Source organism: Grammomys surdaster, unplaced genomic scaffold, assembly GCF_004785775.1.
Source record: "Grammomys surdaster isolate TR1022 unplaced genomic scaffold, NIH_TR_1.0 62, whole genome shotgun sequence".
NCBI classification, from domain to species: domain Eukaryota; kingdom Metazoa; phylum Chordata; class Mammalia; order Rodentia; family Muridae; genus Grammomys; species Grammomys surdaster.
In genome coordinates, this window is record NW_021604564.1 from 30,229,883 (window position 1) to 30,248,619 (window position 18,737).

Sequence of the window (18,737 nt, forward strand, 5' to 3'; positions counted from 1 at the left end):
GTTTGTTTGTTTTGCTTTGTTTTTCTAGACAGGGTTTCTCTGTATAGCTCTTGCTCTCCTGGAACTCACTCTGTAGACCAGGCTGGCCTTGAACTCAGAAATCTGCCTGCCTCTGCCTCCCAAGTGCTGGGATTAAAGGCGTGTGCCACCACTACCCGGCTACCAATTCTTTACTACAAACTAATATAATATACAATCCAACCAAAAAAAATAACCTTTCTTAGACTTTTTAAATAATTGTCATAGAAGTATATTGACATGAAAATATGTCAACATGATTGATAAAAATAGTCAAGTGATTAAACTAAATCAAGGACAGAAGATATGTATAAAACATATTCTACCCTCAAACAGTAGCTATTCTATTATTTCATAGTCTGTAAAATCTAATTGGGTCATGGCACAATTACTACTCTGTGAGTGACAGAAATCTACACTTCTCAAAGATTCTGCTATGAACAGATGGCATGAATGTGAAATTTGAATTATTATTGTCTAGAAGAATGTTTGTATTAGCAAAACTCAATTTTCTATTGTAATTCATGACATGTGAAGAAATGCAAGTGCTCATGTAGTCATATATCCCTCTACAATAAAGATATATTGCAATAAATAGGGCATTAGTTCATGTGAGACCAATGCAAATATAGTATATCATTACCAGTATTACTGGCATATTATGGACCATGGCTATAACATGTAATTTGACTTTTGATATTTTGTGGATTTACTTTATATCTCACTTAATTATAAATCTTACAATAACCTGTCAATTTCTGAGATGTCTTATCTACTAATATTTAATTTTTTAAAAAAAATTTAGGTCATCAATTATTCTATGTTTATATAGTTGATACTTAAAAAGTATTTAATTATTTTTTATTGAATATTTTCTTTATTTACATTTCAAATGTTATCCCTTTTCCATATTTCCCACCCAGAAATCCTCTATCCCATTCCCCCTCCCCCTGCTTCTATGAGGGTGTTCTCCCACCCACACATCCTCTCCTGCATCCCCTCCCTCAAATTCTTCTACACTGAGGCATCAAGCCTTCACAGGACCAAGGGCCTCTCCTCCTATTCATGCCAGTTTGCTAAAATACCTATAATTTTGTTGTATTTTTGTTTAAGTAATTGGCTAAATTACTTGTGTTTTTTACATTACATCACTCATGAATTTAAAGTAAATTAGATATATTTCGACTTGTAACTACATAACCAAGAAATGAGTTACTACTTTTTCAATTATTATGCATTTTATATGAAGGGTTCAGAGTGGGTGAGGAGAATGACAGTAATTATGTTTTATTAAAAATATGTGAAATTGTCAAAGATCTAATTTTAGATAAGTAATTATACAAGGGTATTAGCGTTAGAGTCAGAAAGTACATAGAACAGATCACAATCCGTGAATTGCTCCATAACAGTAGATGTTGGTATTTCACGTGTTACCTCAGTTCATGTTTGTTCTTTAAACATTATTATCTCTCTCATGGTAACAGTGATATCTGGTCATTATGAGGAAATACAGGAAGCATAAAAATTAAATTTTAAAATCCCACTTGTTTACAGTGAAGTATAAATATTGGCAACAAAGTAGGATGCATATATTTTTAAAGAATGAGATGTAGCAGATTAGTTGTTTCCTCAATGTAGTTGTCTTAGGTTTATATGTATATGTGTAGAATATGGGAGTCCATTGAACTTACGAACTTTTGTCTTTTCTTGTGCTTATGCCGTGACATATTGGAAATGCATATGATGTTCACTAGAGCTGTCCCTACCTTCATGTTTTTATTCTTTGGACAGCAGGGTCTAAGCAGATTATACTTAGCCATGTATTTTCAGGTTCCTGAAATGCTTTTCTTGATGATACATCTGGTGTGGTGAAAGTTTTAGGTGGAGTGCATTTTTCAAGCACATTGGGAGTGTGGGGTGCAATTGAGAAGTTCTCTAATTGATGAAAATTTGCATGACTAAACCATGCCTGATACAAAGTCTTAATGTACATTTTACATTTTATAGACATTAAAATTATTGTTTGATAATCTGTGAAAATTGCCCAGAAACTAACACGATAATTTGAAATATGCTATCCTTATTTAATAAAGTTCCATCTAGCTGAGATTTGAGCAGTTCTTACTTGTACCCCTCTCTCTTCCTCTCTTTCTCTCTCTCTCTCTCTCTCTCTCTCTCTCTCTCTCTCTCTCTCCATCTGCCTCTGTCTCTGTCTCTCTGTGTGTGTGTATGTGTGTATGTGTGTGTGTTGACTCTAAACAGTATCCTGAACAGTTGAACTTTAAACTGTGTCTTCCAAAAGATCTTTGAATTCTCTTGTGTTGCACAAATTCTAATATGTAAGGAAGAATGCTTACTAAACCTCAAAGAGTTTCACAAACATTGCAACAAAAGTGAAATAGCTAATAGACATACCTGTTTCCCTACATCACCAAGAAGAAAGACAGATTCACTTGGCTTCAGAAGATGCATTCTACTGCATTCAATCCATCCAGGTGAGAACTAGGTTTAAAAATAAACCAAACTGGAGTCCAGAGAAAATATTCAAAAAGTACTTTGTCCAACTACCATTCTGCCTCTCATTGTAGGCAATCTTTAGCATCTTTCTCAGACACAGTTTTAGTTTTCCAATAATGCTGGAAAAGTTATCTAAAAGTTGCATTGTATGGACACAGAGAGGTATATTACAAAAGAAGATCTAAAACTATATAAAGCAACATCTTATATTTGTTAAAGATATAAAATGTCTTTATTTATATTGACTTTGAAATGACTAGACAAGTTAATCAAAGTATAAGCCTACAAAAATTTTACATGGTACAAAGCTTAGAAAGATTTCTAGAAGAGTAGGAAAATTAAAACCAAATTTAGTACCATAAACCTGAGTGAGTTTCTCTTCTTACATCAAGAGAATATATTTGAATACAGTAACAGTGTTATGAAGATCTCCTTTAAATAGTAATTTTTATGTTTATTTATTTATTTATTTATCTATTTATTACTTATTCACTTTACATCTGCTTCCCTTATGTTCACACCCTCCCAGAATCCTTCCCCTATACTTCCCTCCTCTTCTTCTCTAATGGAAGAACAGGAGGAAGGATTCTGGGCCCCAAAGGGGATAGGAACTTAGATGTTTAGGGTTCTCAGTGTCTGAACCACCAATCAAAAACATATAAAGTCTGGACCGAGGATTGTACACACATATGTACCAGATATGCAGCTTGGTCTTCATTTGTGTGCTAAACAATGAAATAGTAATTTCTCAATCTTAAAGGGCTACAGTCACATGGAAGGAACTTGAAAATATCATCCTGAGTGATGTAAGTCAGACCCAAAAAGACAGGCATGGTATGCACTCACTGACTAGTGGATATTAGCCCAAAAGTACAGAATAACTAGGATACAAGGATCAGATATGAAGGATAGGAAACAGGAGAGAAGCCTAGAGGTCCAAGAGAATGAATGGAAATAAGCAACTTATGGGAATTGGAGGTGAGGGGATCCCTCTAGAAAGTACCAGAGACCTGGGAGATGAGTCATTCTCAAGACTCATCTTGGGGGTGACCTTAGTGAAAATGCTCAACATTGGGGAAATGGAACTAACCTCCAGTAGATAGACAGGATCTCAAGTGGAGGGACAGGATTACTAACCCACAGTCAAAATCCCTGACCCAGAATTGTTCTTGTCTAAAAGAAAGACAGTGACAAAAATGGAGAAGAGACTGAAGGAAAGAATGTCCAATGACTGGCCCAACTTGGGATCTATCTCATGGGGTGGGGGGCATCAAAGCCTGATGCTACTATGTTATGATGTGGTTATAGGTGGGAGCCTGGTGGGTGTCCTCAGAGAGGCCCTACCAGTAGCTGACTGAAACAGAAGCTGATACTTATACCCAACCATTGACTGAAGACAGGTACTCCTATGATTGAATAAGGAGAAGAATTAAAGAAGCTGAGGAGCAGGGTGACCCCATAGGGAGACACACTGTCCCAAATAACCCAGGCTCCAGGGAGCTCCCAAAGACTGACCTATCAACCAGAAGAATACATGGCTGGTCCGAGATCCCTGGCACATATATAGCCGAGGCCTACATGGTCTGATCTCAGTGGGAGAAGATGTGCTTAATCATCAAGAGATTTGAGTCCAGGGATGTGAGAGGCTTTGTGGGGTTGTGGGAACACCCTCTAGGAGGGAAGGTAGAGGAGGAATTATATGAGAAACTGTGGGAGGAAAACTAAGGTGGAGCAATGACTGGAATGTAAATAAAATTTAAAAAGATTAAAAAATGAAAGAAACTGGTAACTTTAATTTCACAGAAAGAAATGAATGATGGCAATAGTTTTACTTATGACAATGTTCCCAGAAGATTTATAGGAATTGTGCATGGAATACCCAATTCCTGGTAATGTTTTTAATTTGTCTAACATTTTTGAGTGGACGTATAAACAGATGATCCACTATACCACAAGTCAAAAAATACAGAATACCCATGATACGCAACACAGAACAAACAAGGTAAATAAGAAATAAAAGCAAATTGAACATGCTTGAATCCCACTTAGAAGGCAGAACAAAATGTCCGTGGGAGGTAGTGGGAAGGAGGAACTTGGGTTGAGAGGGGTGGAGAGAAAGGATGGTAGAATCAGTTATGTGGAGAGACTAGAGAGAGGCTGAGATAGCCACAAGAATGAACAGAAATAAGCAGCTCCTAGGGTCAGGGGTGTGGGAATCTTTAGGAACTCCAAGATACTTCATATGGGAGAGACTTCCAGGAGCCAATGAGGTTGATCTTAGCCAAAATGCCCAACAATGGGGATATGGAACCTGACAAGACCACCTCTGGTAACCAGATAGTACCTTCAGTGGAAGGATGGTGATATCAACCCACCTACAAATCTTTTAAGGCAAAATTTGTTCTCCATAAAAGAGTGCAGGGACAAAGATGGAGCTGAAACTGATGGACCAGTGACCAGCACATGGACAGGCAAAACTCTCTTAACTCTATTAGTGACGCAATGTTGTGCTTGCAGACAGGAGACTATCATGGCTGTCCTCTGAGAGGCTCTACAAGCAGCTGAATGAGACTGATGCAGATTCCTACAGCCAAACATTGGACAGAGGTCATGGACCCCAATGGAAGAGTTAGGGGAGGGATAGTTTCAGCTAACCTTGACCCATGGGAGCTCTCAGAGAATGAGTCACCAACTAAAGACTATACATGAGCTGTGCAAAGGCCCTTGGAATATAGGCAGCAGAGGACTGTCTTTTCTGGCCTCAGTGAGAGATGATGCACCTAATCCTTAAGATAATTTCCAGAACCCCCAGAGCTCCCAGGGCCTAAACCACTAACCAAGGAGTACACATGGAGGGATATGCATATATAGCAGAGGATGGTCTTGTCAGATATCAATGGGAGTAGAGGCCCTTAGTCCTGTGAAGGCTCAATGCCCCAGTCTAGGGAAACTCAAGGGTGGGGCGGTGGGAGTGGGTGAGTGGGTAGAAGAACACCCTCATAGAAGCGGGGGGGGATGGGATAGAAGGTTTCGGGGGTCAGGGAAAGGAGATCACATTTGAAATATAAATAAAAAAATATACAATTTTTATAAAAGGAATAAAAAGATAATTTATGCTCAATTGTTGTGGAATGCCCATGAGAGTGCCACTCTCTCAAAGGTAAAGGAGGAAGAGGATGTGGGTAGGAACCCTGTGAATAGAGACCAGAAGGCGGGAAGCATTTTGGATGTAAATATATAAACAAATTTATATATGTATAGTGTGTACATTTAAAATTCATAGGCCCCAATCTCCATTTTTATATTTTACTTCAAAGAAAAACCTTGTTAACATTGATGTGTATCATTTAAAATCTTTTCTCCATGCTTGAATAAAATGTGTATGCATAATCATCCATGTCTGTTGTAGAAAATATTTAATCTCAATCAGGGTATCTACCTCATCTTTGATCCATCAGTTCCCAGATAAAATATACAAAACTTTTATATTTTAATAAGCATTTAATACACTTTCTTAACAACATTTTACTATTTTCTTTCTCTCTTTATTTATGCATATTTATAGAAAATAATTAGCATCTTACTGAAACATCAAATTTGAGAATAATAAAACACTGAACATTCTTAGATATGATTAACCTTATATGCATTCATTGTCCTTTCTATATTTTGCAATTATTTTCTATAATAAGTGATTGCCATGGGAAAAAATAAGTTCTTTTATGTATTACTTCTGTAAGCAAAATTGAAATGAGTACAATATGTATTTCTTTTTTTTTTCTTTTTTCTTTTTTTGAACATGAAATGCTTTTTTATAGCATGTTTTACAAGGGGAGGGGGTAAGAGGGTCCAGGTGGTGGAAAAGTACAAAATCTTCTTGGCCTGTGCCTTGAAACATGTCATGGTCTATATGGTACACTGCCTTGAATTATGATCTACCTGCAGTTCTTCAGAAGATATGGTACACTGCTTGAGTTATGGTCTCCCTGCTATTCTTAAGAAGACATGGTACTCTGCTTTGAGTCTATCTGCAGTTGCTAAGCAGGATCTTGCAGTTGCCAAGCTTCAGAGGACATTGTGCAGGTGGGGAAAGGTAGGGGGTAAGGGTAAGGGCGAGGGTCCTGGCTTCTGGCATCTCCCCCTTCTTGTCTAAGACCCCCCATAATTAGACATCCAAATTCAAAACTCACATAGTTGGGATTGAACATAAGACGCCTTTTATAACTAAACAATATGTATTTCATGGAAGATATTTCAAGATCATTAGTATCTTTGTATACAGAGAATTAATAAGGATCTAGACAGGTTCAGCTAACTTTGTGTCCAACAACATTTACATGGTATGCTGTTCTTTCAAATGCCTTAGGACTTTCTAATTAGAAGTGGGGCTTCCCACTCATCTCCAAAATTTTAACCCAAAATTGCTCCTGTCTATAGGAAATACAAGGAAAAAGAGTGGAGCAGAGACTAAGGGAAAGGCCATCCAGAGGCTATACTATCCGACCCAAGGATCCATTCCATATGCAGAATCCAAACTCAGATATCAAGAAGTGCTTAGGGACAAGAGCCTGATACAGTTGTCTCCTGAGAGGCTCTGCCAGAGCCTGACCAATACAGATGTTGATGATCACAGTCAACCATCAGACTGAGCAAAGTACCCCAATGGAGGAGTTAGGGGAAGGATTGAAGGAACTGAAAGAGTTTAAAACTGCATAGGAAGAACAACAATATCAACCAACTAGGCACCTCAGAGCTCAAAGAGACTAAAGCACCAACCAAGGATTACACATGGAGGTACCCATAGCTCCACCCGCATATGTAGCAGAGAATGGCCTTGTCAGTCATCAATGGGCGGAGATGCCCTTAGTCCTCTGAATTCTTGAAGCTCCAGTATAGGAGAATGCTATGGCAATGAGGCAAGAGGGGTTAGGTGGTTGGGGGAGCACCCTCATAGAATCAGAAGGAATGGGGATAGGATAGGAGGTTTCCCGAGGGTGAAACTGGAAAGGGGGATAACGGTTGAAATATAAATAAATAAAATATTCAATAATAAAACATAGAAGTTTTTCTAACTAATTCTATTCATTCTTTTATTGAGTTTTGGTAATTTTTTTTTCAGAGAGGTAGATTTTATTTTATTTCTTTGTGTGGAGATCTTTGCTATTTTTTATTTTATTATCTTTTATTTAACCTTGTTTTTTTTTTACAATACAGACTTTAAAAAGTCCCTTCAGACCCCCTCCCAGTCCACCCTATGACTATTCCATATCTCATACCCCCCATCTCCAGGAGGATGTCTCCATACCCCTCACCCCCACCCCACTAGACCTCTAAACTCCCTGTGCCTCCAGTCTCTTGAAGGATAGGTGCATCTTTTCTGACTAAACCCAGACCTGGCAGTCTCTGCCGTGTATGTGTTGGGGCCTCATATCAGCTGGTGTATGCCACTTGTTTGGTGCTTAGTTGAGACTGTTTGTCCTCCTACAATGTTGCCCTCCTCCTCAGCTTCTTCAAGTTTTCCCCTAATTCAACCACAGGGGCCAGCAGCATTGTCCATTGGCTTTTCTGTATTTTTGTCCTTGCAGTTCTTTCAGACAGGAAAAATTATGGGTGAGAGTTTTGACTGTGGGATGGCAACCCCGTCACTCATTTGATGCCCTGTCTTTCTGCTGGAGGTGAGCTCTATAAGTTCCCTTTCCTAACTGTAGAGCATTACATCTAGTGTTCTTCCCTTTGAGTCCTGAGCTTCTTTCACCTTCCAGGTCTCTGGTGCATTCTCGAGGATCTTCCTACCTCCTACTTCCCAAGGTTGCCTGTTTCCATTCTTTTGGCTGGCCCTCGTGGCTTCAGTCCTGTTTCCCCTACCCAATACCTGATCACATTCTCTTTTTCCCCAACCTGTCTCCTTTCCTATCCAGGTCCCTCCTTCCATTCCTCTTCCTCTGATTGCTTTCTACTCCCTCTCAAGTGCGGTTGAGACATCCTCACTATAGCCCCTTGGCTTGTTACCTTTTTGAGTTCAGTGGAAAACATACAGTGTGAAAGTCTATACAACCAAGGCAATATACCAGGATATCTTATATTTTCTTCACTATATTAAACAAGCTAAAAAAATGTAAGCACTGTTTGGGCTATAAAAGACCATGTTTCAAAATAAGTAACTAAATGAATGAATAATTAAGTACATAAGTGAATAAATTTAAAACAGAGGAAGACATATAAAAAAATTCTTAGAAATAAAGAAGCAAGTACACTTGATAACAGATGTTTTTATTTGAATATAGCAAACATTCTTTAAGTTTTATAAAATAAAGGGATATTTACTCTTTTTTCTGAAGTCAAAATATTATAAGATCAAGGCATTAACTGCTCTTGAAATGGCCAATAATCAGATTCTTTTCTTAATTTGTGGTCTAACAATGGGAAAGTTATAAGTAGAAAATAAAGCGCATCAACATGTATATGTATCAATCATATGTTACATAACTACTATATTTGGCTAGAGCTAGTAGCCTCTAAATAGTTTTACCATGTTGAGTAGAAAGTTCCCTTCCTTCTTTTCAAATGTTTCTATATTAGCTAGCAGAATGCAAGTAAGGTTTATTCTTGGTAAGAAAACAGTAAGCAAAATGCTGCTATGCATTCAATTATTTTAGCACATAATTTTAATTTGAAAATTATACTAAATTGATAAATTTATATAAATAAGAATACACTGGCACTACCTTTTACCTTCACAGAGTAGCTCTAATTATATAGAAGTAGGTAGTTGATTTCCCCATTTATTTCAATACACAAATAATGCCTGTATAGGTAACAACATTCACAAGACTGCCACAGGTATGGATCAGTGTAAATGCCCAGCATTTATTTTTATTTTTTTGATTGAATATTTTAAGGCTAAGCACAGTAAACTTTCCCTGGCATCCTATTTCAATTCTTATAATGCATTTAATTCTTCAGAACTTGTCTTTTACACTCCTTTATATAACATCAAGTCAACATTGCTTGCTACATTTTTCTACAAATGGTGATAGAAATTTTATTTTCCAGTAGAAAAAAACAATTTGTCACCTTCTTGTAAACATAGGTCAGTATGAGAATGTTATTCTGATTAGTCTCCTAAAAACACCACTTTAGAAATCAGTTTTTTAAAAAGTTATTTTCCTTTTACAAAGGACCAAAGTAGGAGCCAGGTTCCCTCCAATCCCTAGGTTAACTGTTTTGCTCACCTTGCCTCCATTATCCTCTTAAGGACTAGGTTTTTAAACAACATACTAGTCTACCTGCTCCATAAAGCTCTATTCTTCTTTAGAATTCAATTCTAAAGGCATAACTTGAGTTTCAACACTGAACAATGGACACTTGATGGTTGGCATGGATAATAGTGCCAAGGCAAGACTTGAAGGACTTTACCGTGTCTCTCCAAGTCCCTTTTAACCCAGAACTTGACAAATAAGTTTCAGAGAGGAAAACACAGAATTAAATGATAGCAGAAAAGGTGAACTACTACTGTCTTGCCCAAGAATTCAGAAAATGAGTAATCAATGAGAATAACCCACCAGCTCTGTAGCTTCGGAAATGCACAGTTTCTTAAGGCACTATTGTGATTTCCTTAAAATACACACATGGTTTTATGGATAAATGAGTGTCAAGTACTAATACTGTTGTCATATTCAAAACAACCATGCTTCCACATCATAGTATAATAGCAACCTTGAAAGAAGCTTGGTAATATGTTTAAAATTTGACATACTGTTCTTTACATCATTGTAATTTTGTATGTGATCAAAATGTCTTTATAATATGTGCATAGGGTTTGGATAATAAACTCTCATGGTGTGGGACTTTGTAAGGGTATCCTGGTTCATGGTTGGGCATGGGCCTGCAACCCCGAGACTCTAAGTGAGAAAAGGCAGAAACCAGAGTCCTGACGCAGAGTTTTGTCTCCATAGACCTACACTGTTCAGTCATGTAGGCCATTACAGCCCCTCCCAAAGTGCACAGGTAGAGGGTGTGACCACAGGCCTCAGGCCCTAGGGATTTACATACTAATGAAAGCCAGAGGGTGGAGCAAATTAAGCATGCTTCCCCAGAACCTCCTCCTTTCTCCCTCCCTATTTAACTCAGGTCTGGCCTGAGTTTTAGGGGGCTACTTCCAGATCTATCCACCATCCTCCATGACAATAAACCCTTTTGGAACCAAGGACTTCCTCGTGTCATTGGGGCCTGCTGTTGCCAACTCCTCCAGGCTTTGGAATCCTAGACCTTCTTGTGTATGTGGGACCAGCTGCATGGAACGCCTCCAGGACTCCTCCTCCACTGTGCCTTTTTTCCCACATCATGGTACCCCTTTTTAAGTTTTGTTTTCTTCTTCTTCTATTTTTGCCTACAAATCTGAAAACTTTACTGAATACTAGAGTTAAACAGACTATTTAGTTTTTATTTTTATTAGCTATTTTATTTATTTACATTTCAAACCCCTTCTCGGTTTCTCCGCAACAAACACCCTACTCCATCCCATGCTTCTGTGAGGGTGCTCTCACACACACACACTCCCACTTCCACCTCACCCCTCTTGTATTCCCTTTCACATTGAGAGTTCACAAGACCAAAGGCCTCCCCTACCATTTATGCCAGACAAGGCAATCCTCTGCTACATATGCAATTGGAGCCATTGCTCCCTCCATGTGTACTCTTTAGTTGATGGTTAGTCCCCGGGAGTTCTGGAGTGTCTGGTTGGTTGATATAGTTGTTCTTCCTATAAGGTTGCCAACTCCATCAGCTTCTTCAGCTCTTCCCCTAACTCCTCCACTGGGGTCCCCATGATCAGTCTGGTGGTTGGCTGTGAGCATCCACATCTGTATTGTTCAGGCTCTGGCAAAGCCTCTCAGGGGCTATCTATACCAAGATTTGTTTTCTTAAACCATGTATTCAGGTGAATTTTAAACTCCTTGTAAGCTAGATTCTGCTACTGTAAAAACGAAGTTGTTAGGTTATGAATCAGTGTCATCAACCAAAGGTGATACAGACAAAGAAGAAAACACAGGCACGTGCACACACACACACATACATACACACACACACACACATACTCTCTCTCTCTCTCTCTCTCTCTCTCTTTCACACACACACACACACACACACACACACACACACACACACATTTTACCAACTAATTCTTTTCCCTTTAGCATTGAAGATGTGTCTTAGGAAATGCATTTTTACTTAAAGGCTATGCTTGCTTTTAGACTCAAACTCAGGACACATTCACAGAAATACATGAGTTATTGAGATTTTAGTACCACTAATGGTGTCTTAGGTCGGTATTGCTGTGATAAAACATAACAAAACAACCTAGGGAGGAAAGTCTTTATTTCAGCTTACAGTGTTCCATTTACACTCTGTCACTGAAGCAAATCAAGACAGAAATAAGAAAGAAACCTGAAAGCAGGAACTGAAGCAGAAGTCAGAGGAAAACTGCTTACTGATGTGACTTTCTCTGGTTTTTGTTGTTGTTGCTGCTGTTTTTGTTCTCTCTCTCTCTCTCTCTCTCTCTCTCTCTCTCTCTCTCTCTCTCCATTTCTTCCTTTCTTTCATTCTCTTTCTTTTTCTCCACTTTGGACCATTTATCCAGACATGGCACCACTACCATTGGGCTGATCTGACCCTACCACATCAATCATTAATCAAACAGAATCTAATGGAGACATTTTCCCAGGCGAAGTGCTTTCTTCATTGACATAACTTCAAAGAGATTATTTGTAAAGAACTGCCAAAGGCTGTTGATTAATAACTACTGAAATGTAAACCTTTCAAATTAATTTATAAGTAAGCCAGGAAGTTGTAGAGACTTCTGACATGCTACTGTTCAAGTCTCATTTGAGGTTGATTAATCATCTAGTAAAATTATACCACAATAGCATAGTAACCTGATGATGGGTCAATTAGAATAAAACCTTTGCTGTCTCATCCATGTAAACACAGCGAAAGAGCTCTATCACTCCAACCTTTTCTTAGTCATTATTTCTTAGTATTCTTTCAATATTCATTTAGAAACTCATAGATTAATTTCATGGAGATCTAAGAAACCAACAATTAAAAAAAGGATAAAATTTAAATGTTCAGGGCCCCCTCTAAGTGCAAAATATAGTATAAATGGATAAAGATTATTGACACAAAATTAATATAAGAGTTACCATTGTCAAAACTGAAGTAAAATCAAAATGAGGTAGGTGATGTTATAAAATCATCTCTATACTTTATGTCTTTTTTTCGGTTAGCAAAAGTGAAGTTTTGTGAGATAAAAGTAAATTTGATAAACTTTAAATATTCTTAAAATAATCCTTCTATAAATATCTGAGAATTATGAAAACCAGTGCATTTTGCTGTATATGAGAAATGATAGGATATGGATCTACAAACAAACCATCCCAACTTGCTGTGTATTTGTATGTGCACATTTCTCTGTGTTTAATAAAGTAATCCTAGTAGTTTAAAGTTAGATATACCAGTATAAACCCATGTAAACACTAACAGAATGGGTAAAAAGAGAGCCACAAAACATTTACTTATCTCTTAGTCTCTCTCTGTGTGTCTCTGTCTCTGTCTCTGTTTCTCTCTCTGTGTCTCTCTGTCTCTGTCTCTGTCTCTGTCTCTGTCTCTCTCTCTCTCTCTCTCTCTCTCTCTCTCTGTGTGTGTGTGTGTGTTCCACTACTTTTTGGAATCCACTGTAGTCTTTTTCATTGAACATTACCTTCTTTCGCCAGAATTATTCCCACATGTTCATTTCCTTGAACCTATGATACAGGACCTCAAGTGAGTAGATCCAGAAAGGAGACTTATTGCACATAATGATGAAACCCTCATATATATTAGCTCAATACAACACTTTCAACTGCTTTGTTTCGAGAAGAAGACATTGCTTTCAGAATTATCTTTAACACTCTCGTTACTGGCAATAAGAAACAAACATTGCTTCATTGCTTTGTCTCCCTCCATGCTTCTCAGCCTTCACCTTATCAATAAGAGAAATGATTGAATTCATTGTTGTTGTCTCTGGTAAGAGTGTCCTTTCAACACCTGTGAGCTGATATTACTAACAGCTGGTGAAGAAGAAAGCTAATTTCCCTATTATCCTGTAGCTCTTTTATTTAAAAAGTACTCATGCACCAGTGAGTGATTTTAGTTCCAACAATTTGCTGACAATGTGCTGGGAGAGACTGAAGGATGTTCTAGATTATTATTGTAGGTCAGACTTTGACCATAAACTGAGCATATCATAGCACTGTTCTGAGGTCTGAAAAACTGTAAGGAATCTCAATCATGAATGAAACCATTCAGAGTCTGGGCACTGGGAGGACTACTCTCCTAGATGCAGAGACTGACAGATCCCTCTGTGACTGTATCATTTTGCTGCTTGAATATTATGAACTTATTTGAAAATAGACCCAATAGGAAAATGTCCTAGAGGACAGAACTCGATGATTTGCATTTTGACATTGGCATTTTCTCACACTCCTGGGTAGAAGGAATGGACAACAGATGGGGCTGCCATCATGTTCTTTGATATTTGACAACTGTTCACTGACTAAAACACCACCTCCAGAATTTCTATGAGTAGAATTTTATGGATTTCAGTTTAGGTTGTACCCCTTTGGGCTCGCTTTGTTTGCTTGATTTGTTATGCTTTTACAGTGATGCTGATGACAAAATTTTTTGAAGTTATCTAAAACATTGAATTCATTATTTCGTGTGTCTCTGTCAATATTGTATTTCATGCCAAGGCACTATTTATTTTTCTTACAAATATCATTAAGATTGTTTTATTTCATTTGTTTGCTTGCATGAATTTATATGTATCACATGTGTACCTGATACCTGCAGAGGTAATAATAGGGTATCCAATTCCTTGGACTAGAGTTGCAGGCTTTGTGAGCTGCCTCTTATGAGTGCTGGAACTGAGCCCAGTTCCTCTGCACTATAGCATGTCCTCTTAATCACTGAGCCATTTCTCCAGGCTCTCCATTAAGGTAAGTTTAAATTGCAATTATATAGTTAACATGTGATTGCACAGAACTGTCTATCAAAGAATCTTAAATCTATTGAAACACTCCCGAATTAAGGTAGATTTGCTATTCAAGGGCTCATAGAGGTTAGTTAATTCACTCAGTCTTAGCTCAAATTCAAACATTTAAGATCAGTGGGGCTAGAAGCAGATGGAGGAAGTAGCATGATTATATTTTAATGAAAAAATAAAGAAAAGATTAGCTCATAAACACATACAAGCCTGAGTCAAACAAAAAATACAAAACACATAAGAGGTAAAAGTAAGAGCAGATGTGAGTCCCAAAGTAAATTCTGAAACAACAATATGAAATCTAAATTGGATCTTTAAGCCAACTGCACATAAAAATTCTCTATTTTTCATTTTATAAAATCTAAAATATTTATTTTTCTTTTTGTTCATATGTTTTAATTCTATACATATCTATGTCAAGTAAAATTGCCAATTATTGATAAAATGTCTAGAATGATTTCTAAACACATACTCAAAAAATTGATTTCACTAGACAAAAAATAGTATATATTTTACTTAGAGTTCACTTTTTCTCTTATTACATTTTAAAAATAATACCACAAAACTGTTAGTGTTAGGGTCATGCAGCATCTAATTTATCCGTGTTTATGTGTTGTTTATTTATTTATATCTCATAGAAATATTATAATCCTTATGCAGCATTGTGTAAGTGTATTATATTTAAATATAAATGTATAATGTATACATAATAAATATATATGTATAACATATACATAGTATGTATATTATGACTATGGTATTAATAATTAGCATATATACTCCTTATACATTATCTGGTACTATGTATTTGATACTGAACAATATGACAGAAGCTAATCTAAGGATTTCTGAGTTTGATAGAAATACCTAGAAATCTTTGTGTTATACAGGAAAGATGACCCTGGTTTTCAGAATATTTCCATAGATGCTATAATATAAATAATATTTATAATATTCCCTATAACTCATCTACTGAAAGAAATAGTAGTTGGTCTAGGAAAAACAGGGCAACAAGAATGACAACAACAACAGCAATAACAACAACAAAAACAAAATAAGACAAAAAAAAAACAATGATTTTTACCCAAATTTGATAATGGCTGTAGATAGAAACTTCTTTTGCAAAGCATACAACATAATTGGAACAGTATGAGCCTGGCTTTAAAATTTCTATAGGGGATTATCCTTGAAGTGACACTTTGTCCTCTAACCATATTTGTCTCATGCTTCTGCTCTCGTCCTGGTGTCTCTCTTGTAACACTGCTTCCAGGACAAACGCTCTGAACATTATACGGCCCCTAAGAAAGTCTTCAACCTAAAATTGACTAAATGATAAACTCCAACACAAAGAAGCACATCAAATGAACCAGCAATTACTCCTAAGGTATTTATCCTTAAAGAATTTGAACCAATGTTCAGGTACAGCCTTTAGATCGGTTGTCATAAAAGCTTAAAAAATTGAATAAAATACACATCTTATGGCAGGTGTCTGAGGAAACAAACTGCAGCTTACTCACACCACGGAAGACCTTTCAGCAGTGAGAAGTCACCATGTGTTCATTGTATTCACACTATGAAGGACCTTTCATCAGGGGGCAGTTAACATATGTCTGCATGAGAAATCTCTTGGAGAAGGAGAAAAAGCCAATCTACGAAATTAGCTTACACAAAATTTAATATAATTTACATATAGACAGACACTTGGTCAATCATTTATATTGTGAATAGTCATCAGGCATTCTTGGCTACCCTGGTGTGATAATGTGTTACACCTTTCTTTGATGATATTACTGTTGAACAAAACTTAATGAAAGCATACAAACTTTTTCTTTATGAGTTCTTAGGGCTGCGTGTTAATTCAACATTACCTCATAATCAAATGCTTAATATGACTGCACAAAGTAATAAATTCTTTTTATTGATTGTTCTTGGAGAATTATTTGGACAGTGTGGCCACAGTACTGTTTCATAGTTTATTTCCAAAATAGAAACTATAATGAAACAGACTATGTTATAGAACACCTAACTATTTGGGACATTCAATTATCCTGGCCAATAGAATTAGTGTGAATTGAGTCATATTTTTAAATGTCTGCTCCTTTTTTCTTCCTGATTGTTATGACCTTTGGGCTAGGGACTAATTTGGCCAAATAGGACTTTAAATAACTAAGAGATGAGGCTTGGAGTGTCTTGCTTGGCTTGTCACATCTGCCAGTGTTCTTGACATGATAATAGCAAACCCCCTGGAATCCATCTGTCATAAGAATAAGATTTGAGAAAACAAGAAAAAAAAACAAACAATAGTGAAGCATCCTTAGATCAAATGAGCATCAAATATACTACATACTGAGAGACAGAGAGAAACAGAGAGAGAGAGAGAGAGAGAGAGAGAGGCAGAGAGAGACAGAAACAGAGAGAGAGAGACAGATTAATTCAAAAATTCAGATTTGCCAATCATTTAATTTAGAGTAATTAGTTATATAAATTTATTGTAACTAAAATAGAAAAAGAAGGAAAAATGAGGACGATATATAACAGAACAATCTTACTCAAATTATAACTCAGATAAAACTGAACATGAAGCATATTCATGGATTAACATGACCAGTAATTATCTGACATACCCTAAGTACAAATCTCAAAGCACAGTTTCTTTTTTTCTCTCATCATTCTGTTTTGTTTATTTTCTACTGTCAAATTCAAAGGATTTCACTTTGAAAATCAATTTGGTAGTTTCTCAGAACACAGGAAATAGTTCTACCTCGAGACTTATCTATACTACTCCTGGCCATATACCCAGAAGATGCTCCAATATCCCACAAAAACACTTGCTCAACAATATTCATAGTTTCTTTACTAATAATAACCAAAAGCTGAAACAACCTAGATGACCATCAACTGAAGAATGGATAAAGAAATGTGGTTTATCTACACATGAATTTTACAGCTAAATGAAGGGAACTTGAGACTATCATCCTGAGTGATGCTAAGGACATGCCTGGTATGTACTCACTAATAAGTGGATATTTGCCATAAAATACATGAACCATTTAATACTCCATAGACCCAAAGAAGCTAGACAAGAAGGAAGATCCAAGCTTGAACCTCACTTAGAAGAGGAAATAAAATGTTCATAGTAATTAGATGGAAGGAAAGAACTGGCATGAGGGAGGTGAGAAGGAGAATGGAAGGCACAGGATCAGGTCTAGGGTAGGACAGGAGTGATGGGCAGGTGGCCATGGAAATGAATGGAAATATGCAACTGATTGGAGCGAAAAGGTAGGGATATCTCTTGGGATAAGGAACCTGGGATAAGGGAAGTACCCAAAATCAATGGGAGTGACTTTAGCTGTGACTCACTACATTGATGATATGGAACCTCAAAGGGTCACTTCCTGTAGTTAGGCAAGAACCCTAATAGAGCAATAGAGACACCAACCCACCCAAAAAACTTTCAACCACAAATTTATCCTGTCTCCATGTAATACAGGCAAGGGGGATGGAACAGAGACTAAGGGAAGGGCCAACCAATAACCAGTCAAACTTGAGAACCATCCCATGAGCAAGCACAAATCCCTTTATGGTGCTTGCATACTGGAACAAGTTGTCTTCCGAGAGGCTCCATCCAACAACTGACTCAGAAACAGACATCCACAGCCTAACAGTGGATGCTGGTTGGGTAGTCTTATGGAAAAATAGGAAGAAGAATCATGGCCTGGAAGGGGATAAGAGCTCCATAGGAAGACAAATGGGGTCAACAACCTGGACCATTGCGGCTCCCAGAGATTGAACCACCAACCAAAGAACATACAAGGGCTGGATCCAGAGCTCCCTGCACATATGTAGCAGATGTGCAGTTCGGTCTTCACATGGGTCCTGAGAAACTGAAAAGAGGCCTTTCCCAAAATTTGTTACCTTAGTGAGATGTGTTCTAGCTGGGCTGCCTTGTCTGGCCTCAAATGAAAAGGAACAACCTAGCCTCTCAGAAACTTGAAGAGATGGGTGAATACCCAGGGTAGCCCCACCTTCTCAGAGGAGAATGGGAAGGGAGACAGTGGAAAGGGGTGACCAGTTGTGAATAGGTAAAAATAGAGAAAGAAAGAAAGAAAGAAAGAAAGAAAGA